At 36.6% G+C, this 22,238-nt stretch overlaps 1 protein-coding gene across 6 annotated transcripts in view; it reads right to left on the bottom strand.

Moving 5' to 3' along the window:
* The window catches only part of LOC130884855 (fibroblast growth factor 14), a 989,760-nt gene that overhangs the window by 644,635 nt on the left and 322,887 nt on the right, over window positions 1-22,238 (bottom strand). The gene's annotated exons all lie outside the window — the stretch shown is intronic.

Genomic DNA, 22,238 nt, shown 5'->3' with positions numbered 1-22,238 from the left:
TTTAAGGCACTGAATTGGAATCTTTATCTGTTGTATTACAGTATCCTTCCCCCATTTAAAAATGAGAACAGGAACTCACTTTAGGGATGATCTGGCCCAACAGCCTAATCTTTTTTTGTCCAGCTGGTTTCTTTATATTTAACAAGAATTAAAATTATTATTTTATTTTATTTTTTAAAAAAACAAGCTATCTTTTTTATTTTACATACAAATTCCAGTTCCCACTCCTTTCCCTCCTTTCATTCCCTCCACGTCCTCCCACCAACCCTCCATCCACTCCTCAGAGAGAGTAAGTCACATTGCTTTGGGGAAACTCCAAGGCCCTCCCGACTATATCTAGGCTGTGCAATGTATGCCACTACAACTGCCTTTGACAGACTCAGAGGGTTTAGCAATATTGGCTTAATTCTTTGGGTATGTGTATTTTAATTTATGCTGAATATAAAAAAGTGCTATGATATAAAATACTTTGTTTCTATCTTAGAATGAAGGAGGTACTTGCTGCGTGTTCCTCTTCCTTCCTTGGTTAATGGCCACAACACTTTCCTTACTTCGTAGAAACACAGAAGCCCTGGCACTGTTGTTGTATTCACAGACATAGTTCTGCTTTGTTCCAGAAGCTAAATGAAGACTGACCAGATTGCCATCTGAATACTCCAATAATTTAACACCAGACAGATTCTCCCTTCCCATTTTTCAGACTGTTTGAGTTGTATAATTCCATTTTCAAAATAGTGTCCAATCGTTGATTTTCCAGAAGGTCCTGTCATTTTTTCCATCTTACAGTCCCCTTTACAGCAAACTATTTTCACTGATCCACATGAAAAGTTTTAAATATTTTTCTTTTGAAAACCATATTCTGTTTGTTATTATTTCTGCGGGGTTGGAAAAGAAACACAAGACATGCGGGGTCCCACGTGGATAAACTTTAATGAGGGGGCGATAACAGACAAGGGACGGGAGTGAAGAGACGAGACGAAAGGGAAAAAAAGGGGAGGTGGGTTGAGACGCCCCGCTTTTAAGGGGGCTCTAGGTGTCTGGGAGAAAATGTCCTGCGCATGAGTGGCTTTCCATTGTGCTGCTGGGATTTGTGGTCCACTGGGAGGCTGTATGTGTGGCCTTGTCTCCAAAAGAACAGTACTGTTAATTCTAGCCTTATGTTTTCTGAGTTTTTCCAATGTCTGACATTGATCCACCAGTTATAGTTGTCATCAAGTACATAAAAAATTATCAATCTTTCTCACAAGTTTCTGGCATCAAAATGAGTTTCATTTTGCCCTCCAAGCTCTGACTTGCCTTTAAGTACCCAGGTTTTTATGTGCATCCTCAGAAAGTCCTTCACTTTTTCTCTAGGCCCTTTTCATTGACAATTCAATCAGTAGTTTACATTTTATTTCCTTGGCATTCCAGAATCCACATTTATATGTTCACTTAAATCACAAACACTAAGCTATCAAAATGAAATTTCACTTACGATCATCTTAAAAACTCAGGACTCCGCTGCCTTCTCACCTCTTGTGCCCTGTCTGAAAGACAATGGAGGAGATTTTCAGCTCACTGACTCAGGGACTTTGTTTCCTGCCCTACTGATTACAATATCCCCTCAGAGCATAGAATCATGCTCAGCCTACAGAAGCAAGGGAAATAAAGAGATACAGGATGATTGTGAAGGGCTAGAGTCACCTGGATATGCGTCATAGCAGAAACACATGTTACAGAGATAAGTGGGATACGGAGTCTGGTGGCTCTGGAGTCAGCATGGTGCCAAGCACCTGAAACACTACTGAACTAGTCTAGACTTGCCCCCCATTTCATCCCCAAGTTTCTTTTGATCATTTACGATTATTACTTATTTTTTGAGTCCTGCATACATACACCTTTCTATGCCTGTGTGTTTCTAGTATAAAAGCCTTAAAAGATGCATGTTAAGATATCATATAAATAATTGAAGATATCACATGATTAAAAGAATTTTATAGAAAAAATACATTTTTATATGTTAATTTGTAAACTAGCTCTACAATTCCTGCTCCCAGTATGTGAAAAATGAAATTCTTTAATGGAAAACAATCTTTCCCTTACTATGAGCTTAATGGAAAAGAACTGTGAAGGCCCTTTTCATTTGTGTCTTAAAAGGAAGTGACAAGAACATAAAATAAGATTGAACTTATGGCTCTAGGGCCACATGTAAAATGCTGGAAGCAAGTGTTCTGAAGTGAAATAGTTTTGTTCCTTCCCATGTTTGCTCACCTTCCCTTTATAACCATTAAAACTTAACTTTTAAAAATAAAAATATTTAGTTTGAAGAATTTCAGATGTAAGAAGCGAGTTCTAAAAATCCTAGGCCATGACTATCTAGTGTGTGTATGTGTGTGTGTGTGTGTGTAAGTGTGTGTGTGTTTGCTTGCTTGTTTTTGAGCTCAGTATTTAACATAGGTTTACAACAATAGAGAAGAGAAAACCTTGGCTGGATAATTGAACTCCAGTTTGGTGAGGAGAAGATAGAAATTATAGTGCCATAAGAAACTCTACACTTCTCTCTATTGTCTCACCTCATTTTATTCAGAAATGTTCTTAGCTACACATTCCCAACCTCCATCTCTCCCATCTAATCACATATAGAAGTGACCTGATTACTTTCAACAGTATCAATGGTACTATACTATCATCTATCCATCTATCATGTATCTCTATCTATCTATCTATCTATCTATCTATCTATCTATCTATCTATCTATCTATTGTGCTTTGCTGTCCCTTTAAGGGACAAGCCACGCCCACTCTGACCTGCCCACGCCATCTGACCTCTGACCTGCCCGTGCCATCTTGCCTCTCTCTCTCTTCTGTTTCTTTGGCGGTGTACGCATGCATTTTCTCTGACTTTTTCCCTCTTTTTCTCTTTCTCTTCTCCCTCTCTCTCTCTCTCTCTCTCTCTCTCTCTCTCTCTCTCTCTCTCCCCCTCCCTCCCTTTCTCCCCTTTTAATAAATGCTTTTAGGGCTACTTTCTGTGTCCATGGGTCTGCTCACAACCACCGCGCATTGGGAATTCTGCCGCATGGCTTCCCTCTGCCGCCGCTCAGGTGCCGGACCCTGGAGCCGGCACCCGGCACCGCTGGGGACCCGCCAGAGCTGCCAAGAAACAGAAGAGAGAGAGGCAAGATGGCGCAGGCAGGTCAGAGGTCAGATGGCGTGGGCAGGTCAGAGTGGGCGTGGCTTGTCCCTTAAAGGGACAGCAAAGCACAACACTATCTATCTATCTATCTATCTATCTATCTATCTATCTATCTATCTATCTATATCTATCTATCTATCTATCTATCTATCTATCTATCTATCTATCTAAGAAAATCTCTATCTAATCTTCTTTCTTTTCAATATAATTGTAATTTGTGGTGTTAGATATGTTAAATTAAAATGCAATAAACACTATGTCAAAAGCATTGACTCATCTTATGCACAGCTTCAGCACAAGAAAATGATCTGGAAGTTATGACGTCAACTCTAAGATCCACAATTATCTGCACAAAAGCCACTCTGATAGCAGATGGAATCTGGGAAAATGTAATGTCCTGCCATGGAGAACTGAGGAGGAGCAGCTTCATTTCCGTCCTTGAGGGACACATTTGAAATAGAAGGTCTTGGCTCCTCATCACACACTGTGCAAAGCTCATCAGCCAACCAAGGCTCCTATTCTACCAACAGTTGATGTCCCAATTATTCAACTGAGCCCACACTCAACTCCAGCATGCACATACACAACAGAAGAAAATATGCAGAAGCATCCTATTAACCCAGAAAATGGTATCCTTTCTCCTCAAAGCTCCTATGTCATTGCTTCTCAACTTTTTAATCTTGCAATCCTTAAATAGTGTGCCTCATGTTGTAGTGATTTCCCCAACCATAAAATTATTTTCATTACTATTTCATGACTGTAATTTTGCTGCTGTTATGAACTGTAATGTAAATAGGTTTGGATATAGAGGTTTGCCAAATAGGTCACAACTCACAAGTTCAGAACTGCTATTCTAAGTAGTTCTGCAGTTGCTATGGCCAGTCTAAGGATATGTTTAATGTGTTGTAACTTTTCCTGCCCAGCTAAGATATCTATAAAATTTTAGCAAGATATTTGTAAACATAGCATGAATCTTAAAAGAGGGATTATCAATGGTCCTGTTGCAAATCAATTATACAATCTACTATCTACTGAGTGCATGTCACAGAACTAGGTATCATTTAATTTTTGAGACCACACTTCAAGTAAAAGAAATTCTTCTTTCTACTTGCAAGATAAAGGAAATGAGCAACTATAGGGTCATGATATTTGAGACTAGCTGAGGCCTGATTGAAATGTTCCTTAGTGTTCAAACCATTAAGGCTCTAGAAATCAATGTGCTAAAGGAATGAGAAGAATTTCACAGCGTATCTTTTAGATGATTCATGAAAATAGTTAAATTTTAGGGATGCTCAAACTTGTTGCTAGTCTAAAGCCCTAACCCATGGTGCAGAGTAACTGCCACTACAAATTCCAAGACTCAAGTTAGTTATAAACCCTCTATCTCTCGGATGTGGGTGATTATACATTTCAAAGTACTGGAACTCCAGGGATATTCAAAAGTTTGTGGCAATCATGAGATAAGATATTTTTATTAATGTCATATAAAATATTAAGAATGGGGAGGGAGCCGGGCGGTGGTGGTACACGCCTTTAATCCCAGCACTCGGGAGGCAGAGGCAGGCGGATCTCTGTGAGTTCGAGGCCAGCCTGATCTACAAGAGCTAGTTCCAGGACAGGAACCAAAAAGCTACGGAGAAACCCTGTCTCAAAAAAAAAAAAAAAAAAAAGCAATGGGGAGGGAGGTGGGCAGAAGTTTCCTATCTCAGAAACACTTAATCCCAAATACTTAACAGTCACTTCCTGAATTACCACAAGGAGGCTTAATATTACTTATAAATGATTGATGAATAGCTCAGGCTTACTATTAACTACCATTCACATTTTAAGTTAACCCAAATTCCTTATCTATACTTTGCAATATGGCAGTACTTTTTTCTCAGTATGGTGTGCCCCTCTTGCTCTCACTGAATCTAACTGGTGTTTCCTGATACTGCCCTTCTCCTTCCCATCAGCCTTAGTTTGGTCACCTACTTATCTTTCTTCCTGGCTCCCAATCAGCATTTTATTAAACCAATTCGAGAGACAAATCCTTAGTGTACAAGAGTATTATTTCACAGAAGAGGCAGTGGTGGCGCACGCCTTTAATCCCAGCACTTGGGAGGCAGAGGCAGGCGGATCTCTGTGAGTTCGAGACCAGCCTGGTCTACAGAGCTAGTTCCAGGACAGGCTCCAAAACCACAGAGAAACCCTGTCTCGAAAAAACAAAAAAAAACAAAAACAAAAACAAAACAACAACAACAAAAAAACAAAACAAAACAAAACAAAAAAAAAACTATGAGCTCAGTATACTATTGACAGTTCCTCTGTCCTGTTTCTCTGGCTTTCCAGAGCAAAGTCAACTGTTTAGTTTGTTCACTGTCAACTTTTCAATACGTAGCATGTACTATAAATGTGAATAACTGTTGGAAGATGAAAGATTATATGAGTGACAGAGAATAATAGTAAAACAGAGGCTATGAAACTCCAATTTACCATCCAGGATTCATCTATCTATCTATCTATCTATCTATCTATCTATCTATCTATCTATCTATCTATCTGCCTACCTACCTACCTATATGTCTATCTTTTTTTTCCTAGACAGAAAAACTAATGAATATATATGAGAAACTCATTTATAAAGATGTTATATTGAAGAGAGTGCATAAAACACCGGCAGAATAATGTCTTAGGTTTTATGGAGCTCATATCTCTGTGCAATATAGATAAATGGATGTCACTTTAATTCTGTCACAGCACTAAAATGCCTACTCCTCAGCCATGAAAATCATTTAAGAACTAGTTATATCCACTGTTAATATGGATAACATCCCCTGTCTACATCCATGGTCTGATTTGGATTAATGAAGCCTACTTAAATCAATGAATGTTAGTAGAGTTCCTCTGGTATTGTCATTAACATACAGGCTATTCCTTGAATTATACAGGTTGAATTATATTCTTCTTCAAATCTTTTAAATTTCTGTATTGACCTCCTACCTCTATTACCTCAGAATATGTTCTAGTTGGAGATAGGGTAAGTTAAAATGAGGATGTTTTGAAGACCCTAACCTAATCTGACTGATATCTAGATCAGGGGAAATCCAGACACAAGACAGATATTAGTAATGTTTCCAATACAAAGGAGACCACATGAAAAGAAAGAATGGCAACAGCCACCCATAAGCCAAGGAAACGAGTCTTTGAAAAAAAAAAACAAAACAGTCCTGATAATATCATGATCTTGGCCATCTAGACACTAAACATTTGAGAAAATTTATTTCTATTGTTTAAGTTACTCAGTGTTTTATATTTTATCAAAGCAAGCTGAATAAGCTAATGCATTATTTAAAAACTAACTTGTCTTTGTGCTGAATCAATGTCATTTATAAAAATCCTGACTTCATGCTTGAAACATTATTGAATTATGCCATTTCTTCCTATAGAATCTTGTTAAAATCGCCACTGAGGCCAGATTCCCTGAAGGATTCTCCCCACAGTGTACTGCTATGTGAATACTGGTGGATAAGCCAGAGTCTACTCTCTAAGCTTCTACTGGCAACTTCTGTAGAAGTTGGTCTTAGTGACTGAATCCACTTGTAAATAAGAAGTAGAAACCTTTTGCAAACAGAAAGTGCCATTTGTTCATGATACAAGGAAAAATTTCACTGACACAAAGAGAAAAGTTTTGCATAATGTATACAGCTTCTCTGTTCTTCATACTGGTAAATGTAATTAAGATGAATATCTAACAAAAGCATCTTCGTGAAATTAGAATTTATAATTATTCTACCTGCTTTTATCTCTTGGGTTCTGAGTAGAAATGAATATGGGAAGAATATTAATTTTATTCCTAATGAAAATTGCTCTTAAAATACCATGGTGCCACATTTGTCCTGATAAAAATCCAGGTCAAAGAGAAAATTTTAGTCCTGTAAAACTGATAATCAGGTCTAGACATGCAGTTTAGTTGTAGAGTTTGCCAAACTTGCACAAAGCCTTGGTTTCTCTCCCTTAAACACAGAAACAAATAAATATAGTATCATTTAAGTATCTCTCAGTTAATAAAAATAGGTAATTGATTTTCTTTTAAAACTGATCCCTTTGGAGTGCCAAAGTTAAGTATCTTTTTAGATGCAGTTACTACTACCCTTCGCCTGTCTGGTGTTTCTATTGCATTTTTTTTATGTAACCTAATAAGCATATCAAACAGCATCTTTGTTCCCCTGAATCTTCTGTGAATTCTTCAATGGAACTGATAAGACACAAATAGTCTAATTCTTAAGGATAAAATAAAAATACCTTCAGCAGAAGCAGGATTTCTCCAGTGGCGTAATTTGGATCCCACAAGGAACTTTGGGAATGCCTGTAGACTTAATCGGTTATCAGAAATGGGAGAAGAGGGTAGGTATTGGCATCTAAAGAAGAGAGATCTGAGATATCACTAAAAGTTATACATTGCAAAGCACAGGCCATTCTTCAAAAATTAAATATCTAACTCAAAACAGAGAAACAAGTTAGATAGACCCTATCTAGGAGCAAGCACACTGGGATCAAGAGGACTTGATGATGCAGTTGGGAAAACAGTGTGATGGATAAATAAAACCTGCTAAGTTTCAGGTTCCTGTCGCTCTCTAACTCTTCTCAAGGTCTACCTCTGTAATTTGTGTATGTCATCTGTAGTAAATCTCTTTCTCCCTGTTTATTAGTGGCAGGGTTTCTCTAAACCTCCCGGAAATTGACTTAAATATACCAACAGAACCATTACACACAATCATCTTTGTGATGATTAGAAATAGTTTTGCTTAGCTGTAACGTTTTTATTCCTCACTTAATTTTTGCCCAAATATCCTTGGTCCTAGCAGGTATAGAAGACCCATTATCCCTGAAGATAAACACAACTTTCTTCTTGAGTTAGCTTGAGAAATGAAGTTGTAATTAGAAAGAAAGGTCCCAGAGAGGATCTGTTTAAGTCAAAACTCTGAGATGTACCCTTGATCACGGTTAGCTTTCTATCTTGAATATTCAGCCTTGAAATCCTGAAATCATATAGCCTTCCCTCTTCTTTCTGTCCTCTGTTCACAGAATGCAAATGCTAATCTGCTTTGCATAACAGCATTACCCATGAAAAACAGTCCTGCTATGCAGAGGATATAATGCATCTAGCTTCATTATTTGTGTTTAGTCTAACTTTTTAGAAACAAAAATGGGGAGTCAAAGGCTATAAAAATTCTCCTCTTATGAAAAGGGCGTGCTCCAGAAAGAACTGAGGTGAACTGAAGTGTAGGAGAGTAAAAGAACCAATTGATTCAAGGGAGAAGGTGAGAGAATTGTCTTGGAGGTAAAATGGAACTTTACAGAGGAATTAGAACAAGGTCATTCACATAACTCCAGAATGTGTCTATGTTTTTCCTTCTTATTCTTCAACTTAGCAAATAAACCTTGGCCAGTTAGAGGACCTGCAAAGCAGACAACTTGAGTCACCTTCCTGGAAGTGCTTCAAAGAAATAAATGAGAGGCACGCTTATGCCTTAGGTACCTAGCGAGAAATTAATGCATGTGGTTTCTAAATAGACAGACTTTCATACTTAGGGTAAGTAAGGGAAGATTTTTAAAGGGCAATTGGCCAATCTTCCAAACAAGGTCACCTCTTCCTCTGGAAACACTTGAAAGGCAGTGGTAAAGGAAAGAAGAAGGTGGGTAGAGATATTCAGTGTAGTCATGATTTTCCAGGAGGAGACAGGAGGAAAACATCCCCAGCTTACCTCTCCTTTTCAAGGTGAAATGGAAACAGCATAGGGAGACAGGGTGGCCTACTTTCCATTCTTTAGACATAAAATGCCTGTGCAATCTTGAAACAATTTAGAACAAATTTGCCTTTAACTATTGTAATACTCACGGGGCTGACTGTTTCCTGTCATTCAGGTTCATCCTCCAATCCCATATCTTCAGAGAGACAATCTAAAGTAATTGCCTTAAACAATTCAGATACATTGTGTCTACACATGGCATTCCTTCTTGATTCTTGTCTTTATATATCTAATGATTTACCTCTCTATATTAGAAAGCAAACTTCATTAAAGTAGAGGACAGAGCACTTGGCACCCAGTAAAATTCAATAAACATTTATTAAAAGAAAAAGTGAGTACACAAGAAATCATGCAAATGAAATATGCATGTAGGGAGAGCTGGGAAACAAAGATTGGAAGAAGAAAATGTTGAAAAAGATAAAGTCCTCGGAGACCCTACAGCTCCAGATCCCAAAATACATACATACATACATACATACATACATACATACATACATACATACATGTGTAAATAAATAACATTCATCAGATGGCAAGAGCAAATTGATCAGTCTACTAAGGCATTTCCATATACTTATAACCTTTATCAATATGCATAGACTTCACATATGGTGGATGCTCATGGCTGGAGCTGTAATTACCCAGTTTCAAAGCTAATCAACCCTGGAATGCCACACAAGCTCGTGACTTTCCTAGCTAGATATCTATAAATAGAATCAATCACTACATTTGGATTTTTCAAAATTATGCCAACATAATAAGACAGTTCCATACATGTATCCTTCTTTCTTTCTTTTCCATTTTAGAGAAACTCTAATGTTTTCCCTTCACAAGGACAGACTTCAAGGAGAGGTCACAAAATGTTTTTTTTTTTTAAAAAAAAAACAAAACAAAACAAAACAAAAAACCTGTTCTCAGTTTTAGCAAGTCTCTAGACAGTTAAATTGGCAGGGCCCTCTGCTGCCTGCTTTTGGCACTGAAAAGAGCAGGCTTTTCTAAGGCATAAGAAATTCTGGAGAAGCCATTTCTAGATAGACTTCTGTCCAAATGCCAATTTACATTAATAAATTCTTAGATAACAGAAATGTGTTTCACAGTATAATAAATTAAAATCCTCTCAAATATTTTGAATAAACCTAGGGCAAAAATCCTAACCTTATTCTAGTAGCTTATTCTTCCTCTTTCAAATCTATGATGAACATTTTTAGAATAATGAATTGAGGGAAATTTTGGCAAATTCATATTTGAAATGATTTAAAAAATCAGGTTATATAACTCTATGTTGATCATTAACTGTTATATGGCATTACTAATTATAAACTTCTCTGTATGAAACTATATTTTCTATGCTTTTAATATTTTAAGACTCAATTGTTTAATAATAAGAACAATTACTATGTTATATTCTTGGTTTTTAGAGGAGTATTGGTTATTCATAAATACCATCTAGATTCATGGCTAATAGAAAAAGAGTATTTATTTAATCAATAGTAATATTCTTCCAGATGGCATGTCTTAAAGTTCCCAGAAAATGCTTTCAGGTAAAGGCTAATGTTCCCACCACACAAAGCAAGGAGAGAGCACTGTGGTGTAATTATATGACTTGACAGTAGTGGCCACTGTTACTCTAGTTATTACAATGAAAAAGGAAAAAGGGAAAGTCTGCTTCAAATTTCAAAAAAGCCTGTTCTTTATTACCTTTAATATAGCAGACAACAGTAATATACATGACTATTCTGGAGAAGCAAACTTTAGAAAAATGTCAATATGACATTTAAAATGCCAAAGATTATTAACAGATTATATTTATAACCTAAGAAACATTGCTGGTTTAATTATTTCCATTATATAGAAAACAGTGGATAATCTGTCAAATATCCAGTTACCCTAATACTCACAAGCATCTCATGCATATAGAAAATTGTTTTTCCAGGAGAAGGCTGACATTCCACTTCAGAAACATTCTAAGTTGAGGATGAATGACTGAAAGCCTCAACCCTGGCTTCCAATGATGTGATTCTAGGCAGATCATCCTCATCCCTGATCTCAGCATTTATAGTGTGTACGCTAGTCAGTTCCAAGGCCTCCTCCCTAAGTGAATATATGCCTCTAGGACCTTCCCAGAACAGGCAAAAACCAGGTTACCCTTGTATAGCCAGGTAAGGTATTATTTGTTTAAATATCATCTAGGAAACAACCACATAGAACAGCTCTTCTATACTTAATGAGGCCCAGAACATAAGCTCCAAACCTCAAGGCAAATATTAAGTAAGGCATTCTGCAAAGCTAATTATAAAATCAGGGAGTAAGCTCAAAATAGAATGCTATTCCCTCCCTACTGTTATCTTCCACACCAGGAAGACCAGCTTTCCTGGTTAGAGCATTTACTTTGTGGTCAGTGAGTACTATTATTCTCATTTTATAGAAAGTAAAATTGAGGCATGGGACAGTAATAGACCAATTAATGGCAGCTTGCAAATATTGCCTGGAATCTTGAATCTAGACATTTTAGAGAAATGGTTCTCACCCTTCCTAAAGCTATGATCCTTAAATATAGTACCTCCTTTTGTGGTGACCCCAAGCATAAAATTATTTCACTATTACCTCATAACTGTAATTTGTTACTGTTATGAATTCTAATATAAATATCTGATATGCAGAATACCTGCTATGTGACTCCTATGAAAGGATCATTCAGCTCCTCCCAAAGTAGTCACAAACAGCATTGTCAACCTGTGGGTTGTAAGCCAGACCCAAAAAGAGGAACATGGGATGTACTCACTCATATTTGGTTTCTAGCCATAAATAAAGGACATTGAGACTATAATTCGTGATTCTAGAGAAGCTAAATAAGAAGGTGAACCCAAAGAAAAACATATAAGCATCCCCCTGAATATTAACCTTCATCAGGCGATGAAAGAAGACAGAGACAGAGACCAACATTGGAGCACTGGACTGAAGTCTCACGAGCCAAAGGAGGAACAGAAGGAGAGTGAGCACGAGCAAGGAACTCAGGACTGCGAGGGGTGCACCCACACACTGAGGCAATGGGGATGTTCTATCGGGAACTCACCAAGGCCAGCTGGCCGGGGACTGAAAAAGCATGGGACAAAACCGGTCTCGCTGAACATAATGGACAATGAGGACTACTGAGAACTGAAGAACAATGGCAATGGGTTCTTGATCCTATTGCACGTAATGGCTTTGTGGGAGCCCAGGTAGTTTGGATGCTCACCTTAATAGACCTGGATGGAGGTGGGTGGTCCTTGGACCTCCCACAGGGCAGAGAAACCTGCTTGCTCTTTGGGCTGAGGAGGAAGGAAGACTTGATTGGGGGAGGGGGAGGGAATGGGAGGTGGTGGCGGGGAAGAGGCAGAAATCTTTAATAATTAAATAAATTAATTAATTAATAAAAAAAAAAAGAAAGTCAACCCTCCTAAAATCACATTCCGTTATCTCTTCAGGGTTTCTGTGGCCTAGACTCTTGCTCTGAAGTTGACCATATATGTCTGCTCTCATCCAGCAGACTTTGAATTCTTTCATGGTATATATTCAGTACATCACAATGAAGAAAGATGTGTGCAGAACAGTGGCTCTTGGCATTAGGAGGCCTCACCTCCCAAAAGAGTCATTTAGCAAACTTCAGAGAACCCTTTAAATTCGTCCAAGGGACATGGGTACTCTCAGTCAGAGTTGCTGCTCAAGACTGCACAATTATGAATTGCTTTTATCTTTCGGCTGTTGTGAATAATTCAACAGTGAAAATGGTTGTCAACAGCAACTTTCCATGTGGTGTTTGAGTTAAAATTACCAGTGAATATTCAAAAGTCTAAGTCATGGTTTAGAAAACTGTGATTTTCAGTTTAAACTTTTCTTAGTGTTCACTTTAATAAAGTTTTTTAAAAATATTTATTTATTTATTTATTATGTATACAATATTCTGTCTGTGTGTATGCCTGCAGTCCAGAAGAGGGCACCAGACCCCATTACAGATGTTTCTCAGTCACCATGTGGTTGCTGGGAATTTAACTCAGGACCTTTGGAAGAGCAGGCAATGCTCTTAACTACTGAGCCGTCTCTCCAGTCCCTAATAAAGTTTTATTAGAACATAGCCTTGACCATTTACTTGTAAAGCTTTATATATATCATAGTATATAGATTGTGCAGATATGACTCATACCTCTTAGACTAAGGAGCCTGGAGTATTGATTCTCTGCCTTCTAAGACAAGTATCTTTCTGAATTCCAGTAAGTATTTAATGGGCCAATCTTTTAATTGGCCTCCTTTGGTTCGTGCTGTTCACACACCCTTGCTACTTTTATTTCTCCAGCTACAAGATAAGAGAGTAAATTCTCTAAATTATAGTTCACCATCCCACTCCATGAACATTAGTAGTTTCCAGGGTGCAAAGTCATGTCAATGTTCTTTGGAACAATCTTTTAACCATTACTGATACCAGCCCTGCCCCATTTCTTGTTATGCCTTTAGTACATGAGCTTTACCAAACTCCCCACGACTTTTCTTAACACTCAAGTTGGTCATCTGAGATCAAATTGATGTTTACTTAAAAGATGTAGGAATTATGGTCATCTCATTATCATTTCATAGCTGCCGCTAGAAAGGTTTGGGTTTGTTTGATTTATGTTTGCTTGTTTCTTATATACCTTTTGGACTATTTTGGCTTTTTGAATGATTGCTAGAGGTGACTGGGTCTGGCTGCCAAATGGAAGCTGCATGGAATGATTGACAAGTCCAGATCGGTTTTGCCATTTTTAGAATCTCCCAAATTCAAAATAGTTATTTGAAATCAGTCTTCAGCTATCATTGGATAATATATTTTTATATTATACCTTAATTTCTGTGCTTCACATTTTTATAGTTTTAATTTTTTTTTATTCTTTGAGCAAAACATTCTAACAGATGAAATCAGTTGTACTTATAGTATAGGAAAGGATACATTGAAGAATATGAACATTGCAAAATGACTAATCTAGGCAATTAACATATATATTGTCTCATATAGTCATTACTATTTCAATGAAGACATTTGATAACTACCCTCACAATATTGTTTAATGATGCAGTTTATTGTTGTTAACCAGATACCCTATTATTGAAGAGAACTGTATGTTCTTTTTTTAATTAATTTTAAAACTTTCATTTTCCATTCCAGCCACAGTTTCTCCCCCCCTTTTCCTGCCCCACCTCAAGCCCAGCCCCCATCCACTCCCATGGGAAGTCAGCAAAGTCTGGCACATTAAGCTGGGCCAGGACCAAGTCCCTCCCCTGAATTAAGGCTGAGCATGGCATTCCACCATAGGGAATAGGCTCCAATAAGCTAGTTAACAGGAAGATCCTAAGAGAAACACGTGGATTGTCTAGGGAAGGGGAATTAGATAAGGTCTCCTGAGTAAACTGAGGGCAGGGATGTCGGTAAAGGGGAGGGGATGGAAGATGAGATGAGAACATGAGGTAACAGGAGGCAAGGGATGGTCGAGAGGGAAAAAGAACTGAGTGGGAGAGCAATGAAAGAGTTTTTTGAGACAGGGTTTCCCTGTAGCTTTGGAGCCTGTCCTGGACTATCTCTTGTAGACCACGTGGGCCTCAAACTCAAAGAGATCGCACTGCCTCTGCCTCCTGAATGCTGGGATTAAATGCGAGCACCACCACCAAAGAGGCACTATGGGATTAGGGAGAAACCTGGTGCTAGGGAGATTCCCAAGAATCTATAACAGTAACCCTAGCCAAGACTCCTAGTAATAGCTGAGGGAGCCCGAGCTGGCCTTCTCCTATAATCAGATTGGTGAATATCCCCAACTCATCATCATACAGTCTTCATTCAGCCACTGAGAACCAGATGCAGAGATCCACAACTAAGCACCAGGCCAAGCTTTGGGAATACAACTGAAGAGAGGGAGGAGAGAAGATATGAGTAAAGGAGGTCAATATAATGAGAGAGAAATCTACAGAGAGAGCTGAATCAAGCTCTTAGAAACTCAGCTGTGGAGACTCCATGGATCCAAACTAGGCCCTCCGCATGTGAGAGACAGGGATGAAGCTTGGGCTATCTGTGAGGCACGTGGCAGTAGGACCAGGATCTATCCCTGGTGCATGAGAATTGCATGTTCTTAAGAAAATCGTGAGTGCTTGTTCTACTTTGAATTCCATTTATTGCCCAGATGTAAGCTGTTACACTGCTAGAGAGTGGGAATCAATGCAGGTTGAGGCAATATGGCTGCACAACCATGAAATTCTCTGGACAGACCATATTCAACTAGTAGCAGATACCATCACCTCTGGTTGTTCACATGCTGTTAAATTGTGTGGAGATTAACTTTAAAAATATTTTCTTTATTACAATAACTGAAGTATTTATATTATATCTGGGAAAAAATTCTCTGGTGCTAGAGTGTTGAATCATTAAATATTTAATCCTGAGATAAAACAATCCTAGAAATTATTCCTTCTTTAAAATGAATTGCCTTTAAAATTTAAGATAGTATGGAAAGACAATAGCAATAGTAATATATAAGAAGTAAATTAGTGATAGAAAATTTTAAACAGAAAACTCCCTTAAAGGCAATTAAAGAAAATTAATCCAAATGCATTATTATTAAGTTCATTCTTGAAAAAAATATTATTAATGAAAAAATGGCTTCCAAACAAAAACTTTAGGCATTTCTACTACCATTTTGTCATTTATTAGCTTTTAGAGTTGTCTAAGAGTTTGTTTCACATATGCAAAAATATTTAGCAAAGATACACAGTAAAAGTGAAGATGAAGCAAGGGCATGTAGTCATGTCTTTGCAAAGCACACCATATAGGTTATCACTGGAATTTATGCTTTATTAATTGTTAATCAGCAATGGAAGTATAATGAAAAAGTATCAGTTTTCGTCACTCAGAAGATAGTGTGTTAACTGTTCCACAGTTCTATGAGATCTACTGAAAAGATAGAAAAAGAGGAGAGAAACAGAGATACAGAAATAGCAATGAGAGGAAGGAGTTAAAAAATATAAATGGTAGTTTCTGTCCCACCTGGCCCTGCAGCCATTCAGTTCCAAAGAAACACATGGAACATATATCAATTACAAACTGTTTGGCCTATTATCTCAGGATTATTATTAACTACTCGTACAACTTAAATTAACTTATGATTCTTATCTATTTTTAATCATGTGGTTTCAAACCTTTTATCAGTGAGGAAGTCTCATCTTGCTTTCTCTTCGTCTAGCTGGTGACTATTTGTCTTTTCTTCTTTCCAGAATTCTATTAGTCTATTTGACCTTCCTATACTTCCTGCCTGACTACTTGTCAATCATCATTTTATTAAGCTAATATGAGTAACAAATCTTTACAGTGTACAAGAGCATTCTCCCACAGCAAGGGAGAAACTTATTATAGTTGCACAACACTTTTGCTATAACAAGCAGGCTTAGAGGTCTACCTAATGCAGCTATCACAAATGAAGATATTAGAATGAGCTCATTAACAATGTTGTTAAATAGGTTCTCAATGCACAAGCCTCACTAATGACAAGAATAAAAGTGAGAACTATGTTCCATTTTAAGGTGCAAACAAAAAAGAGTTTGATACATTGCATTTGCATTAGTGAAGTTTTTTAAAATTCATATAGTTATCAAACATTCCTGGACAGCTCCAATTCTCTGCTGAAGTTCTGAAATACAACTTTGCACAGCAGAGTTAGGCTTCCACGTCCCTATTATAAGTTCATTGTGGCTTGTTTGCCTACTCTGCAATTATCAGATGTTCTCCTTTGTTACACACTGTACTTAGATTTTTAAAGTAAAGGACTCTCAAGAGGTTTTTCTTTTTTGAGAATTTTTTATCATTCCTTTCCCACATTCAATTCCTTCCTTGCACCCTATTTCCTTTCAAATTAATGATATCCTCTTCTTTAATTATTGTTGGAGCACAAATACATATGTGTTTGCATTATATATATATTCATGTGTATATATATATGCTGACAATGTATTTGCATATATACATGCATGGATATACTGACTTAATATGTTTGCATGGATATGCATACATTCATAGATATGCCGACTTAATATGTGAGATTGAATAACTTATTGGGGTGTCAACCCGAAGAAAACCCATTCTCCAGTTCCTAGTAGACGTCGACTGCCTATAGCATTTCATGTAGTAGTGGAACATTGTGGCATTTCCCTGTCCAACATTAGCATGTCAACTGGTGTTATTACTATGTAGGTCTTATTTAGGCAACTGTATTTACTGAGATTTCATAGGTACAGCTTCCCTTTCATGCCTAGAAAGACACTCTCAAGCATCATGAGTTCTGGTTCTTTGACTTTTACATTCTTCCTCCCTCTCGTCAGTGATGTTCCCTGTGTCTTATCTGTTGGAGCTGCATTGTAGATATATCACTAAGGGCGAGGTACTGACAAGCACTTACTTTCTCCATTTTGATCTCATTAACAGTCTAGAGACTTTCTTTACATAACTTCTGCTAGCTTCATGACTCTATTCTTGTCTCTCTTGCTAATCTATTTTACTTTCTGTCACCAGCATCAGAAAGGAAGCTGTATTAAACCAAAGCTATTTTTTTACAAGTAGATCAGAAAATTGCAGAGGAATAATAAATCTGAATGGCAGAATGATGCAACTGTAAGAAGAAACTTTTGGGGGGACACATGAAGAATGTGGCTATATGCAGCTCTCATTATCGCTTTTTTCTTGACATTTCGAAGAATATTCAGGTTTTTTGAAACAGACAGCAGTGACTGTGGCCTTATGAGAAAGTCAGTCCAGAGACTAAAAGGGTGAAGTCAAAGATAATCTCCTACTGGAGAAGACATCATAGTTGCTACACACAGGAGAAACACTGAAAACATGATTATTTGATGGATATTGGTTTAGAATCAACCAACATCTTAAATTTTTACCTATTTTATAATATTGTTATTAAAATTTGGTTATATAAAATCATAATTTCATAATATGGATACTTTCAACATTAGTACATGTCTTTTATAACAAGAAATTAGTTTTAGCTTCTATTTTAATAACTGATAAATAATGGTTCTAAAGAACATCCATGCCTAAGTGCAGGTAAGTATATCATCCCTGCCATATGTGAAACCTGGTGTGGAGGCCAAACACTGAGGCTTCCTACATCAATCAGTAGTCCTTATTTCACATCAGGATTCTTCCAACACATTAAAGAAGTAGGTGAAGCCAAGACTAGATTAGGTCAGTGTTGGCTGTGAAGGGCCTTCCCATTAAATACACCATCTAACTAGTTAGAAAGCAGGTAATGTCAGACCTAATCTAGCTGCACCATAGGAAAGTACAACCGAGCTTGACCTCGACTTACTCCGTAAATACCACCACTGACTGATCTGTATGGCTAGCCAGTGTGGCTGTTTTACTTTGATCTTCAGGGAAGTTTTATTTATTAAAATAAAAATAAAATATCACTATCACTACACAGGCTCCAAAGCTACAGAGAAACCCTGTCTCAAAAAATAAACAAAACAAAAAAGCACTATTTTATTTCAGTCATTTATAAAACGGCTTATAATATTATAATTTTTTTTTATTTAGGTAGGTTCTTATGTGTGCTATGTTAATGGACAATGTTGTATAATGCATTGTTATCTTCAAGTTCAAGACTTCTCAGGGAAGGATGAGACCTGAGTGTGTAAGACTGAGAAGAAATATCTAGACAACTCCTTTTACAATAGTATTTATGGTTGATTTTAATTACATATACATTTCTAAAATTATTGCTGCCGAATCAGGTCCAATGTGACAGGAAAGATGGAGGTTTAAGAAACAATTGTATGGGAACCACAGAAATAGCATTAACTGAATTTAAATACAAAATTAATCCTTAGATTAAACTAAATATTAGATGCAAACCAACCTCAGATTACCATTTAAACCAGCTACATTTTTGTTTTATACTACCCAGACAAGGTAGCAGGTCAATAAACATGTCTCAGATTTTCTTTCGTGCTTTTCATTCGTTTGACAAATAAACTTCCTGATGAAGACTTAGAGGGAGATAGGACCAAATGAAGTAGTTTGTAATAAAACTGTCATTTTATTAGCTAGGTGATAGTGGTCCACATCATTAATCCCAGCATTTGGGAGGCAGAAGCAGATGGATCTCTATGAGTTCAAAACCAGCCTGAATTTTAGAACCATCAGGGCTACTCAGAGAAACCTTGTCTCGAAAAAAAAAACCCAAAATAAATAAATTAATAATTTTAAAAGAGGAAGAAAGAATTGTAGCTTCATCATCTCCTAATACTTCATTTTTCATTTGTTTAGTCCCTTCAACTCCTCCAGGAAGCAAGTCAATGTTACTAACTACTAAAATAGAAAAGAAATATTCATAAAACAAAAATATCTACCCAGGTCAGCCAAATGACCCTTTGGTTCACAAACTCATGTCATAAATTGTCTTGCTAAATGAAATTTGGATATAACATTTATATGTGTGCAAATTTTCATATTATTATCTAACACCTTTCAAATTTTAATTAATTACTTTCTAATATAATTTGCATTAGAAGCAAAAGAGGAAAGCCTATAGTTTTCCAGACTTTCCATAAGCAACTCACCATTCTGTTCTTTGTGTTATGTGTTATGGTCACTTTCTGTTCTCATCTATATAATCACAGAATGGCCTTCTATGAGTTCCAAGTTCCATTTCTCAACAATGCGCATACAACAAAAAGACCCAACCTATATCTCTGTAGAGGTGAGGAAGCAAAGATGTAAGCTCCCTTAGCCATTTAAATGGTAAAACACAATAAAGATTACTTCTATAACCATTATTTGCTTTGAAAAAGGAGTCAAACTATTTGGCAGTATTTAAATGGGAAGATCCTGAGTGAACTTCCTCTATTATGTAGTGTACTAGAAAAAAAAATTAAAAAAATAAAAGGAGAAAAATACTTTCACTATCAGCCTAGGTGACTATTAAAAAAATATCCTGTTGAGACTGTCCTTTCATTATTGCATTTTAAAAGTAAAAAATTGAATCCTGGCTATGATAAAACACTTAATTAGAAAAATAATGAGACCACAAATAAATTTAATCAAAATATTCAAGATTATCCATAGAATGTATACAAATATATAGAAACATAATCAAATATAATAATAATGAAATATAATATAATCCCCATGAGTTCAAATGTCCTCCAAGCTATAAAGTAGACACCAAACTTAAAGGAGGATCTGTATTTCTAGGGTCTCAAAATTTGCATTTACACAGACGACACCATTGCAAAGGAGAATTTAAGACAAAGAGACAGAGGCTCCTGTCACTTGAATGGTTCACTTTTAGGACCTCATTTCAAAATTGAGATATAGTTTATAAAAATGAAGGATAGAAGTTTTTGAATTTATTAAGATTATTATTTTTTGGGAAAAAGATGTCCAAGTGAGAAAAGAAGAAAAGAATAAAGAGAGACTATATATGTCAAACAAAACACAGAGAAGAAAAAAACTAAACTTGAAAAGGAATATCTGATAGCACCTGCTGTATAGGTCACATTCCAGTTTAGACCCTTGTCCATATCGTGGGACCAAATTCAAATCCTATTAGTAGGTTCCTTCTAGCACCCATCTATGGATATAACATCAGTTCCCAGGTTCTATGTTCTCGCTCACTGCTGTGCACTGCTGAGAGGCACTTAATGTCTAGTTTTCCTGCGGATCAGCGGCTAAAAGACAATGACATTTTCTTTGTAGAGCTGAATCCTTTCCTTGACACAAGGCTGCACTTTCAGTCTCTCAGTCACCTCGTTAAATGACCTACAGTCCTTTCAAGGGACTCTGGAGATTTTTTCTTCTTTTGGTAATGTAGTGGTTAACTTCACTCATTTTCCTTCAACTTCCCGCTTATATTTTAAAGTCAAGGCTAAATGCCACTGGCGAGTTTCATAGATTTATATACTAAGAACCTTACTCTCTCCTTAGTCATTTGCTTAGACGTAATTTTCAACATTTCTTCTATTTTATCTTTCATTGCAGTTCCTCTTCATCAACTGGGGAGCTCATTGAGAATTTCAGTTGTTTTATCACTCTTTTCTATAGCAATTTCACTCTTTTCTATAGTATTTGTGTAGCTAACCGCTACATGTGATAAAATTTTACCTGATTTTTGGTCATATTATATTTGGAATTTCAGTTTCAAGTTTCTGTTTTTAAACTGAAAATTCTGAGAAATAAATTTACTTATTAATCTTAGATGAACCAGTTAAAACTTTGAAATCTGTGTTATAGGAATGAAGTGGAACTTCACTGGCCTTGAAATACCAGGGTGTTGTCACAATTCAATTTCACTTACCTCACCCCAACATATCTTTTATTATTTAATTCAAAATTATTTAAACTGGCTACTTAATAAACATTTGATTGTGTACTGTCATTACATTTGTATTTTAATAAATAAAACTTGCTTACAGATCAGAGAGTAAAACAGCCCTACTGGTCAGCCTTTCAGATCAGACAGTGGTAACACAAATTTTTAACCATAGTAGTCACAACTAGTTTGCCATGGAAACCGTGCAGTGCATGCCTTTAATCCCAGTGCTAAGCATCTTTAAACCCAGCCCTAGAGAGGATTATATAACCAGAGGAAACAGCTCTCAGTCATTCTCATTCTGAGGTTTCCTGGAGGCAGGATCTCCATTTTGGATTGAGGTCAAGTTAAGAGCTACTGGTTGGCTACTTTGCTTTTCTGATCTTCAGGTTGAACCCCAATATCTGTCTCTGAGCTTTTATTAATCGTGTTACATGATTGAACTTGAGAATTCCTTTAAATTAATATTTTCTTTTTTACCTTATTGGAGTAAAACTTTTATAGGATCATGAGAAATAGAAAATGCATTCCTTGGTCCCAATATTTTCTATATTAAATAAACTAGTAAAGGAAATCAAAAATATTCGAGAATAAATCAACATAAAAGCAAAACAATTAAAAACAGAGACATTTAAGTACATTCATCAAAAAACAATTTGGAAAACAAGGTTAATTTTCCCAAAACAGTGATATAAAATATAGAGGTCTATAATATTTTCAAATAGCTTCAGTTAAAATTTTCCATATTTTTGTAAGGTTTTAATTTTTTTTCCTGTGTATACATGTGTGTGAGTATACATGTATGTGTATGTACATTCTCTCTGTCTCTCTTTCTATCTCTGTGTGTGTGTGTGTGTGTGTATTAGTGTGTGTGTGTGCTCATGTGACACACATGGGGGTTGG

The sequence above is a fragment of the Chionomys nivalis genome, chromosome 12 (assembly GCF_950005125.1).
Source record: "Chionomys nivalis chromosome 12, mChiNiv1.1, whole genome shotgun sequence".
Lineage (NCBI taxonomy): Eukaryota > Metazoa > Chordata > Mammalia > Rodentia > Cricetidae > Chionomys > Chionomys nivalis.
The sequence above is the reverse complement of the archived record's forward strand: the minus strand, read 5'-3'. Positions and strand labels throughout refer to the sequence as shown.